Source organism: Canis lupus, chromosome 17, assembly GCF_011100685.1.
Source record: "Canis lupus familiaris isolate Mischka breed German Shepherd chromosome 17, alternate assembly UU_Cfam_GSD_1.0, whole genome shotgun sequence".
NCBI lineage: Eukaryota > Metazoa > Chordata > Mammalia > Carnivora > Canidae > Canis > Canis lupus.
The window spans coordinates 23,823,773-23,846,305 of record NC_049238.1 but is presented as its reverse complement, the minus strand read 5'-3'; the positions used below and the strand labels follow the sequence as shown (position 1 = coordinate 23,846,305).

Genomic DNA, 22,533 nt, shown 5'->3' with positions numbered 1-22,533 from the left:
TAAATTGATTAGAGCCAAAGTCCATTCCATTCTTTCAGTAAGTACTGGTTGAATATATACTAAATGCCAGGAAATAAGCTAAGTGTTTTCACATATTTTTTTCATTTAATCTTCAGAGCAATCCTATATATTATGACAAATTGTCTCCATTTTACATAAAAGGCAATATAGGGTCAGATATTTAGTGACACACCCAGATCTATTAAGGACCATTACAAGAAAGGAAAATTATAGGTGAATCTTTCCCTTGGATAATGTTACAAAATTCCCAGTGAAGTATTAGCAAAATGATCCAACAATATATGGAAAAGATTTATCATGACCAAGTCCAATTTATATAGGAAGTCAAGGTTGGTTTAACATTCAAAACTTAGTTCAGTTTGCCTAATTAATACAATAATGAAAACTGAACTCTTAGTTTAATATATGGAAGTCATACGATGACTTTCATAGATGAAGCACAACATTTGATAAAGTTTAGTATTCATTTTTAAAAAAAGATTTTATTTGAGAGAAAGAGTGAGCAAGCAGGGAGAGGGAAAAATCTCAAGCAGATTCTTCTCTGAGCACAGAGCCCAACGTAGGACTGATCTCAGGACTCTGAGATCATGACCTGAGCTGAAACCAAGAGTTGGACACTTAACTGACTAAGCCACCCAGGCACCTCAAGTTTGATATTGATTTATGATAAGAAAACTCATAGTTATCTAGGAGTAAAAGGAATATTCCTTATTCTGATAATAGGAACTTACAAAATAATAATAAAAATCTACAGTAAACATAATGGTGAAATTTTGAAAGTTTTCATGAGACAATCAGAGAAGAGACAGTGATACTCCCAATACCACTTTGCTCCAACATTGTACTAGAATCCTAGCTAGGGAAATAAATTGGGGGTGGAGGGGTGGGAAGGCAAAATGAATAGAAAGGAAGAAATAAAACTCGTATTATTTGCAGATGATATGAAAGTTCATATTTTCTGAACAGAAAGTTCAGAAGATTCCACAGGTATAGGATTCAGATTACTAGGTGAGGTTGGTAAGGTCACCAGATACAAGGTCAATGAGCAATTCCAACAAACAGAAAATGAAATATTCAGGGGTGCTTGATGGTCAGTCAGTTGAGCATCTGATTCTTGATTTCACCTCACGTTGTGATCTCAGGGCTGTGAGATGGAGCCCCACATTGGGGCTTAAGATTCTTAAGATTGCTTAAGATCCTCTTTCTCCCTGTCCCTCTGCCCCTTCCTCCACTTGGCTTGTCTGCTCTCTCTCTCTCTCTCTCTTGCTCTCTTTCTCTAAGTAAATAAAATCTTAAAAAAATGAAAATAAAAAAATTTAAAACATAGCATTTGCAATAATGTCAAAAACCTCAAATATGAGGAATAAGTTTAAAGAGAGACATGCAAAACTGCTGCATTGAGTATCCCTTTTCAAAGTGTAGAAAATCATTTTATACCACTATTTACACTGAAGTACTTTACTCTTGTTTTCTGACAAGTCTGATGTGCCCAAGAGAGCCTTGCTAGTTCTGTTACACCAGTGGCAACCCTCTCGTCCCCTCCCAGAGTAGGGAGGTTCAGTCACTGGGCCACTGGAGAGTGGCCTTAGTGGCTTCCAGTCCTCTTTTCATCCCTTACCCTGGCCATTGGTTTTTCTGGTTCCTTCAAATTCAGAGATTTTCTGTGGTTCCGAGGTGAAAATTGCTTTGCTTCTTGATGACTCCCCCATCTTCATGTTAGTTTTCAGCTTCCTCTGTGTTACTCCATCAGCTATTGCTTTTGTCTTGTGGGATTCTCATGGATGTCTTTTGTCTGCTGTCATCCTCTCTCCATTTTGCCCTTATGGATTCACGCTTCAGACTTCTTCTACTGTCATTTTAGTGGGGTTGGAGGAGGAAGTAGAGATAAATGCATGGGCTTAATCTGCCACGTTTAGCTGGAAGTTCTGCACAAAGTCACAAAACAGCAAAGTCACTAGACAGTGTTTGTTTTGTTTATTCCTATCCAAGCCACTTAACACCCCACACTCTGCTCCCTCAGTTCTCTTAGCGGCTCTCCCACACCAGCAGTTGAGTTTGCTGCTGCTAGACCAGGTGATCTCTGGGGCTCAATCCAGTCTTGATAGCCTGTCTTCACATTGCCTCCCAGATGGTGTTCCACGCTGTAGGATCCTGGGCTGAGTGACAGGAAGGAGATTGCAATCCTCAAGTCCCCAACCCCCCACTTCATCCATGAGACTGTCTTTTGGGGATTGAAGGAACACAGAGCAGTTTGAACAATGCCATTAATTAAAGCACATTCTAATTGATTGGATAATCCCTAGGTAGTTTAAGTTTATGGAGGGAAGGGATAAAGGAAATGGGAATAGAGGCAGAAATTGAGATAAAAAAACTCTTTCTCTTTCCCTCAAGCTCATCCTCACTGCAAGCACGTGATGAAAAGGTCTCCTTGTCCTGTAATTTTCTGAGTGAAAGGCTCTCATCCCTAGCCTCCTCTGGCCTTTCTATTGCACTCACACATCTATAGTGTCTCCGGAGGAGTGCAGGGATCAGGTGGGGCAATGCCTGCATTCAAATTATGCCTCCTCCCCTTCCCAGCTCTGTGACCTTGGGTGAGTCACTTTATTTCCCCGTGCCTCATCTTCCTCGTCTTCAAACTGGGCCAATAGTAATGCTCACTTCATGTGCTTTTTTTGAGAATCAAAGGTATTAGTGTGTAAAAGTACTTAGAACTGTGCCAGCCACCAATTGAGCACTTAATGCACATTAGCTGTCATTTTTACTACGTGCTTGTCTTTACAAATGGAGTTGAAAGTCATTATACTCCAGAGTTTGCTGCCTGTAAGAAGGCAGACTACTATTTGAGTGCAAAGGATGCTCTGAGGGCAGAAAGAGACAGTCATTAACTCAGTGGGGATTGGAGACTCATGGTTGAGGAAGGGGAGTATGGAAGGAACATTTAGGAAATTATTCTAGAGCAGTGGAGATCCTTGACTTGAGAATAATGGGTAAAGAGTGAGTTAGTTACCACCAGAATGTAAGTAATATGAGGGCAGGAATTTACCTCCAGGCCTAGCACAGTGCCCATCACATGAGAGGTACTCAGTAAACATTTGTTGAGTGAATAAATGAGTAAGAAGCTGGAAGGGTAGGCCAAGGGAGTGATGAATTTTAGACAGAAGAAACAGAGTATGGGAAGCACGTGGCCTAGAGAGCCTCCAACACATACTGGGGCAACTGTCAGGTCATAGTGTAGCAAGGGCTCAGCGCCTGTGTCAGAGAGAGGAGACCAGAGAGGAGGCAGGCCAGGGACCAGTGAGATTGTGGAATATGTGCTTCCCAAGGACACCAAAGGGATACACTCATTTCAGTGTCACCTAGGCCCCAGACCCACATTTTCTAAGACATAATGTCTCATTTGCAACACAAGTCCTAGATAATATCAATCAAGTTTACATTTTTATAATGCTTTTCACTGTACAAGGCAATGAAACACTTTCACATGTATTATCTCACTGAAGAATCACTGTACCTGGCAAAGTTGGTGAGGTCTCCATTTTACAGGTAAGAAAACCGAAGCTTAGAGAAGTTACAGGATTTACCAAGGTTACTCAGCTAATAAGCTGCAAACCTGGGATTCATGCTAGGACTTTGGATAGTATAGTGCTTCACTGAATTTTGTTTTTGCAGAAACAAATTCATAGTAAGCTGAATAATTAAAAAAACAAAAACAAAAACAAAAAACAAAACAGCCAAGTAACTGTCACCTAGGTTAAGCAGTAGAAACATTACCAGCTATTGCAGGAAGTCCTTATGTTTCCCAATCAGGTCGCAACAGCTTCCCTCCTTCTGAGGTAATGTTATCTTGACTTGTATGGTAATTGGCTCGTTGCTTTTCTTTCTAATGGTAGCACCTAAGAATGCAGACTTGTTTTTTCATCAAGCAAATAATCATTTATAATATGGGCATTTTTCTATTAGCCTGAAAGTTCCTTGAGGAACTATCTTTGTGGCTTAATGCATAATTATTCTCTTGTTAAGTGTTTAGTGACCACCTCCCAGGAGCCCAGCAGCTGGATTCTGAAGAGCTAGAAATAAAAATAGGTCCTGACTCCAAGTTGGAACAACCTCACGGTCACTGATTTAATAATTTGTATGATTTTAAAATTAGACATAAACAACACTAACAGCAACAGTGACCCTCAACAGCCTTGGCATGCAAATACTGGATGTCCTTTGACTTTTTGCAGGTGGACCTTCACCCCTCCTGGCAAGGTTGTCCTTTGCTGTTTTGCGATGGATAGCAGAGCACCCAGGACACCAGCTCTTCACTTTGACTACATGCTATCATGTTGACAGTTAGACTTTGTAGATATAGTTCATCTTCAGAAATAAATTTCTCAAACTTGAAAATTTATAGGCTCCTGAGAATACATCTGCTTGTATTCCACTGAGAGACTTTTTATTAAAAGTTAAGCACTTGTAGTTCTGGATAATGACTTAGTGTCAATATGACCAACAGCCAATTATAATACCACCATTGAAATCTAATGACAGTATTCAGTGATCAGTGACCATCTGTGAGCTACAGAATAAAGTTAGATTAATTTTTCAAAGGTTATCATAAAAATCAAAGTAGAAAAAAATTCTTACAGAAATCTTTGAATTCCTGAGGATGTATCTCTGTAGACACCAGTTTAAGGAACAGTGATGTATTTTGTCAAAGGAAAGGCATGCATTTCCATGTTGACTGGAATTCTAGATAAATGCATGGCCGGTCTCATTCATTTGGGGAATATAAAAAATAGTGAAAGAGAATAAAGGGGAAAGGAAAAAAAATGAGTGGGAAATATCAGAAAGGGAGACAGAACATGAGAGACTCCTAACTCTGGGAAACGAACTAGGGGTGGTGGAAGGGAGGTGGGCGGGGGGTGGGGGTGACTGGGTGACGGGTACTGAGGGGGACAGTTGATGGGATGAGCAGCGGGTATTATTCTATATGTTGGCAAATTGAACACCAATAAAAAATAAATAAAAACAAAAATGCAGCTTGATATACTCAAAGTAGATCTAGCTTCTAGTGATGTTGACGTCACATTCTTGTAACACCTGTTGACTCCAGACGAAAACTGTGCTGGGGGGCAGTAGGTGGATAACTCAGGGTTGCAAATTGTTCCCGGATAATCTACGAGTCAAGAGACCTGTCTTTGGATGCCCAGTGGAATTGTATTTTAAATTCCCATTGATGGACTGGAAGATGATCTGTTTTTTTCCATCTGGTTGCCTGGTAAATCAAATGCTTCAGTTTTTGCTCTGTTTGTTATTTCTCTGACCACCAGCCCCAGTGGATTAAACAACTCACTGTGCCAGTTTGACCTGTGTCTGTTCTAACATATGGAGCAGATTTAATGAGCTTGTTATGACTGCTAGCAGGAACCTACCGAGAGAGTCATGGAATTTCAGAGTCGAAGAGAAAAAAGCCAGTGTGGCTTAGCTGGATTGTGCATGAGCCTCCCACCTTGTTTTCCTGCTGTCATTCTTCACCTGGTCCAATCCATTTTCCACACGGAGCATAGCTGCCTTCTGTTGGGTTCCCTAGAAGCAGAGACTGAGTGGGGTTTGGGGATGCTGGTGCAAATGATTTATTGAGAAAGTGTTTTTTTTTTTTTTAAGATTTTAAAATTTTATTTGAGAGAGAGAAAGAGAGAGCATGAGTAGAGGGAAGCAGCAGGCAGAGGGAAAGAGAGAAGCAGACTCCTCACTGAGCAGGGAGCCCAATATGGGGCTCCATCCCAGGACCCTGGAATCATGACCTGAACCAAAGGCAGATGCTTAACCGACTGAGCCACTGATGCACCCTGAGAGAGTGTTCTTGAGAGAAGAGGAATGAGGGAAGCAGGACACAGCAGGGGAAAAATGCAAGGACAAGGTCACAGCTAGAGCTCAGCTTTAGCATAATCCCATGAGATGCCCTGGAGTGGAATGGCACCACGTGGGTATTCTCACCTTGGGGCAAAGGTGCCAACCCTTTGTACTCCATATTAACCAGTCATTGATTATGGGTCCCCAGACTAGAGGAGAGTGGGATAAGGGTGATTCTTCAAGGAAGGGGGCAGCTGTGAGCATTAGCACCCAGTCCTCATAACACTGGGGAATGGGTGCTGTGCTAGTAAACATGATCTGGGCTGGGCACCAGCATGTTACACTAGATAAACCACCTGACATGCACATTTGATGCAGACAGCTGGTAAGCGACCTTGCTTAGGGGCACATATCCAGTGCTTTGCTGATGAGCTTTAAAGTTTAGCTTAGCTTATATGGTATTTGGTGATTTGCCCAAGTCCCTAATTTATAGTTCAAATGCATAATCTGAGATTAAGTTTTTTGGGGATGGAGTGAGGGAAAAAAACCCTCCAGATATTTCTTAGAATTCAGACAGACTTGGTGGCCACTTTGGACTGGATTTGCCCTACTGGAGCTGATCAGTGAGGGTAGCCTGTCAATGTCCAAATGACTCTGATCCAGTGAGTCGGATGTAATAGTAGGATCTCTGGAAAATGGCATTCTTGCAGTCAGGTGGGTAATAGAGTATTTCTGCAATCGGACACAAAGAGTCCAAACTCTGGACCTGTGTCAAAACACCTTAAGTAGACTCTATCCGCTGAGCATGATGGGACTCCTGATAGGCTCTGTGTTGTTCACGGTTGGCTCAGTGACAGTGTCAATCAAAGATTTTGTTGAACAGGACTGGCTAAGGCAGGGGCAAACAGCAACTAACCTTTGTTTCAAAGCTTTAATAAAAGATAGTATTTCCAATTTGAGAAGCTCAGATGAAGAGCTAGGTCCCAAGGGGAACACTATTATTTTGTTACAAGCTAGTTGTTGCTTCATTTTGGTGAGAATTAAGCTTTTCCCTGAAGTCACTGAATGGTTTGATGATCTTCATAGTAATTATAGATGTGGTCTAGAAGCTGGTGCCAGATGAAAGGAGCTGTGTCCCTGCAGTCTATATCCCCATGTGCTCTATTGACTGGCAAATATGGCACGGAGAATTTCAAGCATAATGATTGCTCAGCCAACTAGATCAAATCTTATTTCTAAAAGCTGTTTTCTTTCAGAACTAATACGTTTGTTTCTGACTCATTCTGATCAGTGGGGCATCGAGTTGTAAGGAACAGATTGGAAATTATTTTATTGATTTTTTTCCTTTTTTATTTACCAAAGGTGAGAGTGAATTTCTCTTCCCTGAGTGTTGTTCAGCTTCGAGTAAAGCTAAGGACATGAGGAGGTTTGGGTAGAGTTGATTTGGAACCATCACCAGACTGACTTTGCTGCCCTGGCACATAAATGCTTGGGAAACTGTGTTGTGGAGGAAAAGAGTGACTTCACTCTGATATCTAAAGGGTAAAGTCCACTTTTTCTTTATGGCCCTGGCTGGAGTGGTCATTGGGACATCTTACCAGCCTCTATAACCAATGTTCAGTGGAGGTCTGAGAGCCTCACAGATACTCCTGAGATCATGGTGTGGGACTGCAAAGGCCACTCTCTTGGTTCAGGATCTTTGGTAATTGTCTGATTTTGAATCTTGCTTCCCTCCCTGGGCTCCAATCTTTCACCAGGAGGGAGAATGAGAAGGGTTGGTTTCTGTTGAATCCAGGAGAAAGACAGCTTTCCTCCCTCACAAGAAGGAAGTATTAGATAAGGAAGAGGAAACCATGTTTTTTCCCCCTCAGTTTTTTCTTCCTCAGGGACTCTCTCAATTTCCATTTCCAAATTGTTTAAAAATTAGTAGTGAAAATCATGCTTAGGATGTCTTCACATGGCCCTCTTTGATTTTTGTTCCTCTAAATGATTTTTAAGTTATGCAAAATGAAAACTTTTATGTGCACTCTTGGCAAACAGTAATGACCTAGCATAGCCCTGTGCTAAGTAGCTTTACATGCATTACTTCATTTAGTCCTCAAAAGCATTTTATGAATTAGGTTATCATAATTACCTTCTATTTACATAGCTGGGAAGTGTTGAAACTTGAATTCAAACAGAGGCATATTGCCTAGGACTTTAAGGTCCCATGATCTTTACCATGATTATGTTACCTCCCAGTTCAGGGAGGGTGAAGATGTAACTAATGAGCCTTCTGTGGGGGTCTGGCTTCGTGGTACAGTGGCACCCCCTTCCACCCCAGCCAAGGTTTTATTGTGCCACCACAGTGATCAGAATAAGCTCTCAGAACCAGGCAAACTCCCAGACTTGCAGCAAGTTCATTTCTAACTTTTTACTACCCCATATGACATGCCCCACTGACTGAGAACAGGTGATAAAAGAGGAAATCTTAGATGTAAGAGAAGGATCCACATTGACCTGCAAAGAGCACTTCAAGATGGAAAGAAGATGATTCATTACCTTATTGGACTTGTGGATTACCTCTTGCCTCATGTTGACCACAATTATTTGAATAGATTTTTAGTTGTAGCTGCTTAGAACTCAGAGTCCTGGGAGTGTTGTAACCGGTATTGGAAAGAAGCACCCTGCTTTGCATCCCCTGGGTGCTTAGACCATGAGCATCACAAGAGCAGCTCTTCAATGCTACAGAAATGTTAAGATGTTACAGATGTACTCCATTAAGTTGAATCAGTATCCTATTAGCTTGTATATGTTTGATGTGGCCTGTTAAGTGGATAAGCACCACCCATGCCTCACATTTAGGTAGAGACAGAAAGGTAATAAAGTAGTTCTCAACCCTGGATGCACATTAGAATCACTTGTAAAGCATAGCAATGCCTGAGCCCTACCCCAGACCAATTAAATCAGCATCTCTGGGTGTGAGGTCCAAGCATCAGTGTGTTTTCAAAGCTCTCTAGGTGATTCTAATGTATCCAGGGTTGAGAACCATTGGATAAAAGCTAAGTCAACTGTGAAACTGTGCTAATAAACCGTGTCCTAAGTAAACTATGATATGTGAGGGAGCTTGAGCATTAGTATGCAATTCAATTGACCAGCTGGGAAGAGGTCTTGGTGGCAGCAGTGGGGTTGCCCACAATGATAGCTTTGTGGAAGCAAGGTAAGGGAATGGTAGAAAATGAGGGATAAAATGATTGTCTGGCTGACAGCGCTGCAGCAGCCTTGAACTCTGGTAGAATAACTGGCTGAGACTGCAGGGGATGGAGTCAGGTGGATGTAGCCCCAGCCAAGTAGCAGAATTGGTGGTGTCATTGTGTGAAGGTTTGGGGATGTAGGAGTCCAGGCACATAAGGGTAGAGCAGCTTTCGGAATTGTGGCAGCTTCATTGAGCAAGATCATGGGCCTTGGGGACACAAAGGGTGGTGGCAGCAGTCACAGACCAGGAGCAGTGGATATGACGCTAGGAAAGAGCAGGAAGCCCAAGCCTCATGGGCTTCCAGGGAGGTCAGACAGGTATAAAGATGTCTGTCCTATTAGGATCCATGTTGAATGCTGCCTTTTGATGTTTGCAATGTGAACTGCTTTACTTAGAGAAGCATCCGTTAGGAACATTTTAAACTATTCATGTGCAAGCAATGATAGCAAAGCGAGGACATTGTGAAGATGTGGTATTCAAAATGTTTATTTGTGTGCTCTTTATAATTTGTTTTTGTACAATCCCCATCCTACATTCTCACCACCTAACAAGGCTAGCAGTGCATTGTAACAAGCCCAGAGTTTAAGCCCAAGAGGAGGCCAAAGTTCCAAGGCTTCTAGAGGAAAAACAGGAAGGAAAAAAGCCTCCATTGCTGAACTTTGACCTTTCATCTTGTAGACTTGTGGCTTGTTCAAGCAATCACAGACAAAGGAGCTGGAATGGAGTACAGACATGTTGTTGGGCCCATTGTGTGTATTAATGGAGACTGGCCATTTTAACACTTGCCGTCTTGGAAACTTCCAGGTCTGAGAGGGCCAGAGAGGGTAAGACAGACCCCATTATCATTTCTCGACATGGTGCCATCTGTCATCACCACATCACCAGAGCTCACTGGGTGTCCCTTAACAGACTCCCTTAACAGTCCCTCTCCTCAAGGAGCCCAGGACCAAGTGAAGTGAATAGATAATATACACAATCATCTAGAGGACAGTGCAGATCTGTCAGGCGAGGTAATTCTTCTGCCTGCATTCTCACCATGTTGTTATGAGAATCAGTTAGCTAACATAAGTATAATGTGCAATAACAGTTAAGGTGTTAGTATTATCAAAATTCAGGCTATTAAGCTATATTTCAGGTGTATTGCCATATTTTTCATGTCAGAACCTGATGTTTAATGCAAAATCACCTACACTTTAGAAATAAGGTGAAGCCTGAAGGAATGAAAGTTCTTGAGCATTATGCCAAGAGGATGCCATTACAATATTTAATACATGCTCTGGTTTAAACTAGCTCCTTAACTATAGTCTTCTTTCCTACCTCCCTCCTCCAAGCAAAATGATGAGACCAACTTTGACATATGGAAGAATTTCTGTGGTGCAAATTATTCTGGAGGAGAAAAACAAAACATGATTTGCAAATGCTGTCAAGGAAATGTTTCTTTCCAAAGGCTACAAGCAGAACCAAGCATGTCTCGGTGTGTGAGGATTGTCTGGTGGCAGTGCATGGCTGTGAATGAGAGGGCCATGGGGATGTGTGTGCCAGGTGCTCTATCTATGTTTTCAACCCAGATGTTTTGCTGTGTTGCTCTTAGGACCTCCAGCACAGTCACCTTGATATTCTCCAGTATTCAGGAAACTAAATCAAATATTTCGGGAAATGAAATTCCCACCTCTCTGTCTCTCATCGTATGTAAACAGAATGACACCTGGTATCAGTAAACACTTTGGCCAAGCTTTCTCTAGAGCTGCCTATTCATGAATGGCCTAGTGAATGACTTTAAAAGATCCTTAAGGGGAACGTTTGAATTATAAAAAACATCTCATTTTCCCTGCAGTCTCTCTTTGAGTGAATCTTTTCTCTGTCATGCCGAGTGGGAAATGGCATTGGAGCAAAGGAAGAACAATCGTGCTTTTATCTCATAGCACTCACAGATATCTGGACTAAAGGAGTCTGCCTTGTTGACAATACTTCAGCCAGTGTTGTCCAGCAAGCTGCACTGAACCAGAGGCTAGATAGGCTGTAGCACAATTTCACTATAAAACACATGAAAAGCAAAACAGTGTGGATAGCAACATAGATTTTGATAAAACTTGTTCTGCCACTTACTAGTAAGATGATTTGGGGTGAGATACTTAACATCTGTATGCCAGAGTTCCCTTAGTTGTGAAATGGAGGATAATAATGGTACCTATCTCATAGAGTAGTTATAAGGATGAATGCAATAATGAATGGAGCGGGCTTTGGCGCAAGGCATGGGTCCATTATAAGCACTCGAAAAACATGAATCAGGTCATCCTGAAGATCTGAAGATAGTGAGGCTAGAGCATTTGCTAGGCCAAATGATAAAGTATCATCATATTTGTAGCCAGATGGGGGGTTATAATAGGTATATATTCATGCATGACTGCAGCAAAGTGTTCATATCCTAGTGTAAACGTGTTTTTTTTATGACATCATGAAGTTGGAAACTGTCCAAATGGTGTACAGATGAGCAGAGAATATCACAAACATGTAAAACTGTTAGTCAACAACTTGAAACTGTCTTGCTAATGTCAGAGTGAAAGCATTGCCAAGGGTGAAGTAGAAAGAAAAAGTTCTGTTAAACCAACAAACAACTTAGTGGCTTCTTAGAAGCATAATTTTAATTTTTGTCAAATGAATACTTATGTATAATTAAAAAAGTCAGCTAATACTACAAAGTTCATGTTGAGAAACTGTGTGTCCCCATTCACTCCATTCATCTTAGAGTTCTACTCACTACAGGGAAAGACTTTTTAAGCTCTTTACTTCTACTGTTATGTTTATCTTCTATTTCTACTAACATACAATATTTTGCTCTTAGTGAGTTTTCAGTTTCACACAGTCTCTCTTTTTCTCTCTTGACTCAAATGTCTGGTGACTCTTGACCACATTGAGTGAAGCCATAGAGAGTGGACTCAGTTTATGTCCCAAGCAGGATAAGTAGATAAATCTGAACTCCAGGTCAGCATTGAAAGGCTCTTCTTAACTTGTTGACTTGCTTTTCATCTTCAGAAAACTTGGTTGATACTGTTTTATTTGTCTTTGTGGGCCTGTCTCCTTTTTATCCCTTTATTGTCATTTTTAGTGTGGTTTGAGATGGAATCAGAAATAAATGACAGGATTTCATCTCCTTAGAAAATCCCATCCATAACTTGTCAAAAGCTTCTGAGAGACTACTAAATAGCAATTAAAAAATAACCAATAGCAATAGAGCTTCAATCAGTGGTTTCCTCTGAGAAAGGGGAAATCAGATAGGAATGAGGAGAGAGGATTTTACTTCTCATGCTACATACTTCTTTTAAATATATACATGCATATGTAAACATATATTTATATCAACCACTTATGATAAAAACAAGGTCACTTCAAATAATTTAGTCATTTGTAGTAGTTGTGGCTTAAAAACTTACACTTATACCTGGGGATAAGATTGCAGTTAGGATTGGAATTTTACTTATTGCATTCTCATTTTGATTTCTTCAAAGTTCTGAGGAAGAATTTTTTTATAGGTTATTTTATGTCAGCTTAAACGGCTGTGGGATATTAAAAAAAGATTTTTACTCAATTTGAACAAAAATTGATTGGGCCCTGAAATGAAAAGCAATATTTTGTAGCATGATGTCTTCTGGATTCTGACTACATTCTAACTGTGGAATGGCCAAATAGCTATTCCAAAAGTATGGAAGAAAGTAAAGTTGATGTTTTCAGTAAGGCATGACAGACAAGCAGTTTGCTTTCTGTGCTGCAAATGTCTTGAGTTCAAGAGTGGAAGGCATAAAGGCAGTAATATCAACTGCTGTAACTCACCAAAATACCCAGAGCAGGTGAGAGTCAGAGCCAGGAATAGAACTCCTGTGGGTCCATCTTGGTTTTAGCCAGCATGCTAAGCACAGGAACCAAGTGCCTTGGAAGAACGCTGAGAGGTCCGAGGGTACCATCTGTCTGGGATGTCTGGGGAAAGGTTTATCAAAAAGGGACATCTAGGCTGGGTAACAGTTCACAGCTTACGGTGCAGCACTTACTTAGGGCTATTTGCAGGCCTCTCAGTGTTTTAGAAGGAATGTGTATTTGTAGGAAGTGGAGGACTTGCTGGCACTGTTTCTGTTCTTCATTGTACATAGAGATATTCTTGATTTCCATGTGAGGAATGACTGCTTAGAAACTTAAAAGCACTGTATGGTAGAGTTACAGTGACCAAGTCAGCATGGTATTTGAATAAAAATAGACTTATAGAGCACTGGCATGGAATTGAGAGCCCTGTAACAGATGATCCTTAGATGGCCAATTGATTTTTAGTAAAGATGTCAAGGTAGTTCAGTGGTGAAAGGATAGAGTTTTCCATATGTGGTGCTTGAACCACTGGTTATTCTTGCTGGTGTTCTTTCTTTTTCTCATTGTTTATAATAAAGCTATTTTTGATTTCCATAAAAGAAATGACTCACTACTTAGAAACTTAAAATTACAGGACCACAATGGAATTAAATTGGAAATCAACACTGAGGAAATTTGAAAAACTCCCAAATATGTGAAAATATAAATAACACACTTCTAAATAATGTGTGAATCAAACAAGAAATCACAAGGGAAATTAGAGAGTATTTTGAACTGAATTAAAATGGAAATGCAGTGTATCAAAATTTATAAAATGCACCTAAAGCAATGATTAGAGAAAAGTTAATATCTTTAAATGCTTCCAATAGAAAAGCAGGAGGGTCCAAAATTAGTGAGCTAATCTACTTTAAGAAATAAAGGACAGGAGTGCCTGGAGGGTAGCTCAGTTGGTTAAGCATCTGACTCTTGATTTGGGCTCAGGTTGTAATCTCAGGGTTGTGGGGTCCCTGCTCAGCATGGAGTCTGCTTGGGATTCTCTCTCCCTCTCTGCCCCTCCTGCTTATGCTCTCTCTCATAAATAAATAAATAAATAAATAAATAAATAAATAAATAAATAAAGAAATAATGAAATAAAAAAGAAATAAAGGGAAAATTAAACCCAAAGAAAAGCAGAAGGAAGAAAAGAATAAAAATCAGATAAGAAATCACTGAAATGTAAGACAGACAAATAATAGTGAAAATCATTGAAATAAAAATCTTATTCTGTGAAAAGATGAATTAAATTAGTAAAATTTCAGAGACAGGGAGAAGGAGATTGAAAGAGAGAGAGAGCTTGTAAGAGAGAGAGCAAGAGAGGGTAAAATTATTAGTATCAGAAATGAAATAGGGACATCACTATAGATTTCATCAACATTGAAAAGATAATGAAGTAACGGTATGAAAATTTTATGGCAACAAACTCAACAACTTAGATAAAATGGATACCTTTCTTGAAAGACACAAATTGCCAAAGTTCACTCATGAAGAAATAAAATGAATTGTCCCATATCTGTTGAATACATTGAATTCTTAATGAAAAACAACAAAACCTCCAAGCCCAGGTAGTCTTATTGGTGAATTACATCAAATATTTAATGGATAAATAATACCAATCCTACACAAACTTTTTCAGAAAATTAAGGAGGAAGGACCACTACCCAACTCATCTTATAAGGTCAGTATTACTTTGGTGCCAAACTTAGATAAGACAACATAAGAATAGAAAACTCCAGACTAATATTCCTCATGAATGTAGATTTAAAAATCTTGAAGTATTAATAAACTGAATCTAGCAATATGTAAAAATTATAGTATACCATGACAAGTGGGGTTTATCCTAAGAATTCAAAGTTGGTTTAACATTATTAAATATACCATGTTAATAAAAGGTAAAACTTATTTAATCATCTAAGTAGAGGCAGAAAATGCCTTTGAGAAAATTCAACACATATTTATGACAAAAACTCTCAGCAAACCGGGAATAGAAGGGAACCTCTTCAATTTGAGAAAAGACATCTATGAAAAACCTACAGCTAGCATCACACTTAATGGTGAATATATTCCACCAAAGATCAGGAATAAGGGCAGTAATCTGCTCTCATGACTGTTATTCAACACTGTAATTGAGGACTTAGCCAGTGCATTAAGGCAAGAAAAAGAAACAAAAGATATAAAGATTGGAAAGGAAGAAATAAAACTTTATTTGTAAACAATATGAGCACGTATGTAGAATGTTCTAAAAATCTCCAGAAAAAAAAAGAAGCCACTAAAACTAACAAGCTAGTTTAATAAGATTAGATGATGTGAGATCCACAAAAACCCAAACTAGCTATATTTCTAAAAATGGGCAAATAACAAACCAACAAACAAATAACAAACCAATTTAAATGATAGAAATACCATTCACAGTAGTAGCACAGAATGCTCAGAAATAAATTTAACAAAAGATTTGTAACCTCTACACTGAAATACATAAAACATTGCAGAGAGAAATTAGAGAATATCTAAATGGAGAGCTATAGCAGGTTCATATATTGGAATATCCAGTATTGTTAAGATGACTCTACTTCCAAAATTGACTTGTAATTTCAGCATAATCCCATTCAAAATCCCAGTAAGCTTTTTTCCTTATTTTTTTTAATTGACAAACTCATTCTAAAATTTACATGGAAATACAAAGGAAGACCCAGAAAAATAAAACAATTAAAAATGAATTTAAAGACTTACACTTCCTAATTTCAAGAATTACTCTAAGGGGTGTTTGGCTAGCTTAGTTGGTATAGCATGTAACTCTTGACCTTGGGGTTGTAAGTTCAAGTCCCACGTTGGCCATAGAGTTTACTTTAAAAAAAAAAAAAAGAATTACTGTAAAATTGCAGTGATCTAATCAGTATGGTTTTGGCATAAGGATAGAATTATAGATCTTGGCACAGAATTGAGAGTCCTGGAACAGATCACCCTTATGTGGTCAATTGATTTTCAGTAAAGGTGTCAAGGTAGTTCAATGGTAAAAGGATTATCTCTTCAATGTGATGCATGAAGAATTGGTTATTTTATATGGAAAAAATGAACTTTGACTCTTCCTTCATGCCATGCACAGAAATTAATTAAAAATGAGTTACATATTAAATCATAACATTTTTATGGGCAAACAAAAAATCTTAACTTGAGTTAGGCAAAGATTTCTTAGGACATAAAAAAGTATAAACCATAAGAGTTAGAGACTATAAATTGGATTTCATCAAAATTAAAAACTTCTGCTCATATAAAAACAAGAATAAATGAATAAAAAGCCACAGCTTGGGAAAAATATTTGCAAAACATTTGATAAAAGTACAAAGTACAAAAGTGCAAAGAACTCTTAGAAGTTAATAAAATTTTAAAAATGAGCAAAAAGACTGAGACATTTCACAAAAGAACATACAGAAATTACTAGCAAGAATATGAAAAGATGCTCAATATCATTAGTTGTTAGGGAAATGCAAATAAAACCACTATTGCTCCCAAGAGTAGCTGAAAAGATTGATGGTAGTAAAATGTTGAAAATAATGTGAATCCACTGAAATTCTCATGTTGCTATTGGAAATGAAAAATGGTATAGCCTTCGAAGCAAGTTTGGCAGTTTTTTTTTTTAATCAAGTTGAACATACACTTATCATATGACCCAACAGTTCTACTGTTTGTTGTCTATTCAAGAAACAAAAACATATGACCACACAGGGAGGCATTATTCATAATAGCCTAAGATCAGAAATAACCTAATGTCAACCAACTGGTGCATGGAGAAACAAGATGGGATATCCATGCAATCAGCTACAACTCAGCAATAAAAAGGAAAGAACTACTGATAGACACAACAACATGAAGGGATCTTAGAACCATCACAGAGAATAAAAGATGTCAGATGCAAAAGACTCCATCACGTATAATTCTATTTAGATGAGATTCTGGAAACAGCAAAACTATGGTTGCAGAAAGATCTGTGGTTGCCTAGTACTCCAGTACCCAGGATTGACTACAAATAGATACAAGGAAATTTTTTGAACTGCACACTCAAAATAGACAAATTGTAAGTAATTTATACTCCAGTAGAATATAGAAAAATATTATTGCAGAAAGCCAATTATGCAAATAGTGTTCCCCCCCCTCAGACTCTTAGAGAAGTGTTTTAAAATGCTCTAATTGTTTTTCCTGCAACATGGTGGCTGTATGTGGTGGCATGAATTTTTGTGGCTAATTTATAGAACTTCCAATACTTGTGCATGTGAACTCTTAAATGGAATTGAGCAAACATGTCCTGGTGATATTGTGGTAAAATGGGGATTGAAAACTTAAATTCAGATCAGACTTGATTATTTTAAGAAATATTTTAAAAATACTTCAGTTTATGTCACAAAAATTTATCTGAAATTTTGACCACCGTTCTCTCCAGCAAAATTACATACTTGTTTATGTGCATCTTTGTAGGTTACGTAATGCCTTCTTCCTCTCATGCTTTTGGTTAATGTGTTGGTGAAGAGAATGACTCCCATTTGTTTCTACAAGTGGCCACATTTTAAGCTTCTGGACAATACATGATGAGAGTATAAATGTTCTTTATTGAATATCAATATTTTGGCTACTCTATAATTGATGGTTATGTTTAGAGAATATTCTAGAGGCTCATCATTGAGAAGAAATAGTAAACTTTTGTGTTTTGGGCAAGGAAGAGTTGGAATAAAATAGGAGTTGGATTAATACTTATGAGAAATAGTAATTTTTATCTTGATTTCCTTGAATCTTCTTTTCTTTCTCTCACTTTCTTTCTTCCTGTCTTCTACACACACATACACACACACCCCACACAAAATCCCTTTATCACAGGTATGACATTTGGAGCTAGAATTGAAGAGAGCAAGTAGAAGTAAAAAACAAAAACAAAAACAAAACCCACAAAAACCAAAGGCATAACTTTAAATGAAGTGTTTCTACTTCCAGGATTTTATCCTAAGGGAAAATTAATACACGAACAAAGTTTAAGCTGTAAGGCTTTGCCATCTCAATTTTGCAAGTAATAGCAGAAAACTGTAAACAATCTAAATGTCACATTGGGGTTTTATTTAATAAACTACTGTGATTTTATACAATGGACTAGCATGTGGCCATTAAAAAGCCATTCTTATAGATGAATATTTACAGTAGATGGATAAATGTTCCTGTGCTTAGCACAAGATTGAGTTTGCTTCCGTGATTGTAGTGGGCCCTTGGCAGGTCTACTGTGGGACCAATAACCCTCTAAGAAACAGAAGACCAATCTGTCACCGTGATGTAGCAAAGAATTTCCTTATGTAGTTTAGGATGGATCCATGAGGCAGCTCCCAAAGCCAGTAGTCCACCACTCGCTTCTACAAGTGGGATCCATGCATCAATAGCATCCTGTCACCTGCGACTTGCTACACAGAGTATTATTCCCCATCGTAGACCTACTGAATCAGAATTTGCATTTTAGCAAGAGCCCCAGGTGGTTCCTATGCACGTAAAGCGAAAGAAGCCTGTCTTTAACCTGATTCTGTGAGGGCTGCACAGACCACAACTTTGGATGCCCACGGAGAACTGTAGTGTCACTTGCGCCCTTGGTTTTGTGAGCAATTGCACTTCTTGATTTGCTGATTTGGAAGATAGTTTCAGTGAAAACAACATTAACGGAGTTCAAGACACTGTTTTCTTCCATCTTCAGACCAGACCAACTTTTATCATCTGGACTAGCTCATATGCATGATTCTAAGATCAGTAGTTCCCAAAATGTGTCCATGGAACTCTGGTTCCTTAATTTTTTCAATAACCATGTATTAAACCATGTCTGCCCAGCTCTGTTACAGGCACTGGGGTTACAGCAGGAAGCTACACAAAGTCTGTGCTCTCATGGGGCTTATGATCTAGTTATAAAAGGTATGAACAGATTAAAAAAATGGGAGATGAGAGGGATTTGTGGCCACATATAATTATTAGCTGCAGAGTTTCTCACATGCTTGAATATATTATTGTACTTCGTAAGTTACCACGGGGGTGGAAGGGGTGGGATGGGCAGAGGTTGAAAATCCGCAATGTAGCACTTTCAAAACCAATTGGACATGGAGCTTCTTTAATAAGGAGGTTCTGGCAGGATTCGTGATCTGCAGAAAATAGTTTGACAAGTGTAGCTCCAGAATCTTAAGACCAAGAGGGTTTCTTATTGTTGTTATTGTTATTTAGGAGCTTAGGAGGGTAAGAACTTCTTTTTCATAAAGTTCAGAGATATTTATTTCTTCTCTCCTTTGTCTTCAAGTAATAATACTTCATACTCATTTAATAACCAACTCTACTGGTGCTTAAAACATGCTGACATTACCCCATAATGATGTTAAGACCAAATGAGTGAGAGAGGCGATATCCTCACCTACATGTAACAGATGAAAAAATGCTGGAAGAGGAGAAGAACTCATTGAAATAATCACAAGGGAATGTGGCAGTCAGAATTCTAAGGTGGCCCCCATGACCTTCCTCCCTAACTTTATCCCCATGGAAGGGATTTTGTAGGTGTAGTTAACATTACTAGCCAGTTTACCTTAAGCTAAGGAAATTATTTGAGTGGGCCTCACTGCATTACCCTTTTACAAGCAGAGTTTTCTCTGGCTAACACCTTGGTTCAGCCTGTGATATCCCGAGCTGAGAACGTGGCCATGCTGGCCTGGTCTTAGGACCTGCAGAACTGTGAGTGTTGTTTTAAGCTGCTAAGTTTGTACCAATTTGTTATAAAGCAATAGAAAACTGAAAAACAGAACTGAAAAGCCACCAGGCCTCTCATTTGACCAATGAAGGAAGTGAAGTCTTTGGTTTGCCTAATGTGAGTGTCTTAGAGGGTCTCTGAGGCCACTTGGCCACTTCCAACCTAAAGATTCAATAGTTTTAACATCAAGCTCTCCCTCCCCTGGGAACTTTTCTAGCAGAGGATTTTCATTACTCATAGGGTGTGCATTCAAAGAGCTCAGCAGCCTGATGAGGGGAAGGGAGCAGCAGGTACATGGTGCTGGCACATGTAGGGCTCCATTCAGAGCTGTGCAATGGAAGGAAGGGGTGTCCTCTGCATCCATCTGGTGGAAAAGTGTATGTGTTCTTGTAGAATTTGGGTGATGTGTGACATTTTGAAACCCTAACATCACCTGCAAGGACCTCTAGGATGAGTTCATAGACTTCAGCCTAGGAACTAATGCTCCTTACACTGGTGAGGAAACCAACACCAGAACAGGGGTTATGATTTGCCCAAAGTTCATGCTGTGGAATAATTCAGCACTTGTTTGAGAACTCAGACCCATTGATTCCAGGACGGCATTTCTTCTGCTTCACTCCTCTCCTCTCCTCTCCCCTCCCTCTGCCCCTTTCTTTTCCTAAAAAAAGAAGCCAATCTCTTCCCCTCATCTATAAAGCTGCAAAGGAGAGCAGAGGACTAAAAGAAAAATCCCCACACTTTACTGCTGTAGCAGGTTTTTCTTCAGTGATTCCATGAATCAGGCACCATCTAATCTAGCAGATAGATGAGAGCTCTGAGGAATTATACCAGGTGAGAGATTGTCAAAGTGAGCAGGAACAAGGAAGTTACACTGGGCATTTGCTAATAGGTTGAAACATGGTTAGTGTCCTTATATGGAACAAAGAGAAGTCTCGGAGCTGGTCAGGTAACTGATGCTGAGCAGGAGGTGCAGACTGCTTGACCTATCTTTCTTTTCTCTGGGAGAGCAGAGCATAGAAACTTAGTTAAATTTTGGTTTGCTGACATAGGACTTAGTGTGAGTGACTCCATCTTGGCCCCAATTTGGTTACTTTAACAGGACATAAAGCTTTGTTTCCAGATTCATTCTGTTTCAAGAAATAGAAACTCATTCAAACAAGCTCAAGTCCTAGGGAGCTCCTGATAACAGAACTTGGCTTCTCCTTGGGCTCAGAAGAACCTAGTGCTGTCAGCCTACTCTGTTCTCTGCCTCCAGGACAGCATGGGCCCCTTCCCTGTCCTTCTGAGCATCTGTTCCTATATCTGTTTGCCCAGAGCATATCTTGGCTTCCATAAGGTGGACTTAACCAACTGCTAGCTTGACTTCTCAAGGGCAACTGAGGCATGGCAACATGGGCAACTGAATCAGCCTCTGACTGTCTGATTTGGTATTGCTGGTCGCTTGGGGGGTACATTGAGGCACCTGGACACAGGTGTCCATTCCTGGCCTGTGGGTGGGGTCTTTAAGAAGTATTTCATGGAAATCACTATTATAAGTGCCAAGTGAGGGTGGCTGTTGCCTGGTGTGGTGCAGCTCTTTTAAGAAACTGCCTCTGCCCAGGCAAGATATACCATATTGTAAAGATATCATTCTTCTCCTTCCTATTCTTTATAAATCCTATTAATCCAGTGGCCATTTATGTCATTTTCTTTGTCATTGAATATTTAATTCAGCTCTTTCATCCTTTAGCCCTTTCTCATTGATGCTTTTGTCTCTCCTCTTTGGATTAGAATATCCGGGTTGGTGCAGGGGAGGTTTCAGAAACATATTTCATGATTCTGCATGATTTCTGGAACCTTCCCTTTCTTCATCTGTTCAAAAAGCAGCTCCAAACTTGGTGTGTCCTACCTTTGAGGGCAAAGACCAAATAGCCATGGCTGGAATGATGGTGACCAGATGGGATGATGCTGGTGATATGTTCCAAGGGCCCAGCTGCTTGGCTTATGTAAGAGCCAGGTGATGTCCATGTATGTAACAACTGCCTGGGTTCAAGGGCCACATTCAGCCCTCTACTGGGGGCTGTTGAATCACTGTAATTGGGAGGAGGCACTAATAAATGGCACTGAAATTTAGTAGCTCTCCCAGTTTAGGGACTTAATTATCTGGAAAATCAATGATAGGCTCTTTATAACCCAGGGCTTCCTATTTAAAGCTCCCTAGGTCATAGCATCCAAGAACAAGAGCTGCTGCCATCTTGGAATGGACATTTGAGAGATAAAGCTTTCTTTTTATTATTATGCTTCCCTAGATATTTGTTTCTCCTCTCCATATCCCAGACCTACATCTTTGGTAATGTCAAAGTAATTGTAATCTGGCCTTTGGAAGATGGGAGAACAATTGATTACAGATATTTAAGAAAGTCTACTTTGGCAAGCTAATAGCTATGATGTTAGACTCTTCACCCTGTCCTTGGAGAAGTATGTGCTTAGTAACTTTGTCATTGTATGCTTGCTTGCTCAAGTGTGTCACTAAGCAGCCCAGTATGGTGTCAAAAGTTTCTTTGCTTTCTGTTTCACATTTGTCTTAACTTTTTCTCAATTATAATCAACTCCTCAGAACATTTTCTGGCTAAGAGTTCAGTTTGTTACTGTAGATTAAATGTCTGAGTTTGACTTCAGAAGGTCTGGGTAACTCAGTATGAGCCTGGGCAAGTCATCCTTAACCTTGGCTCTCTCCTGGCATCAAAAGAGAAGACTTAATCGAAAGTCACTTTTTCTGAGGTAGTGCCCTCATTTTCAGGACTTGGCATGGTTTATATAA

The 22,533-nt window shown here is 39.5% G+C and overlaps 1 long non-coding RNA gene across 3 annotated transcripts in view; it reads left to right on the top strand.

The window, feature by feature from the left end:
- Positions 1 to 22,533, top strand: part of LOC111090557 — a 98,767-nt gene that overhangs the window by 33,244 nt on the left and 42,990 nt on the right. Inside the window, exon 3 of one of the 3 annotated variants that reach the window (XR_005372275.1) lies at positions 4,251 to 4,393. The exons of the other annotated variants lie outside the window; for them this stretch is intronic. This is a non-coding gene — a long non-coding RNA (uncharacterized LOC111090557). Of the gene's footprint in view, positions 1 to 4,250; positions 4,394 to 22,533 lie in introns of those variants that run through there. 3 annotated transcript variants of the gene reach the window in all.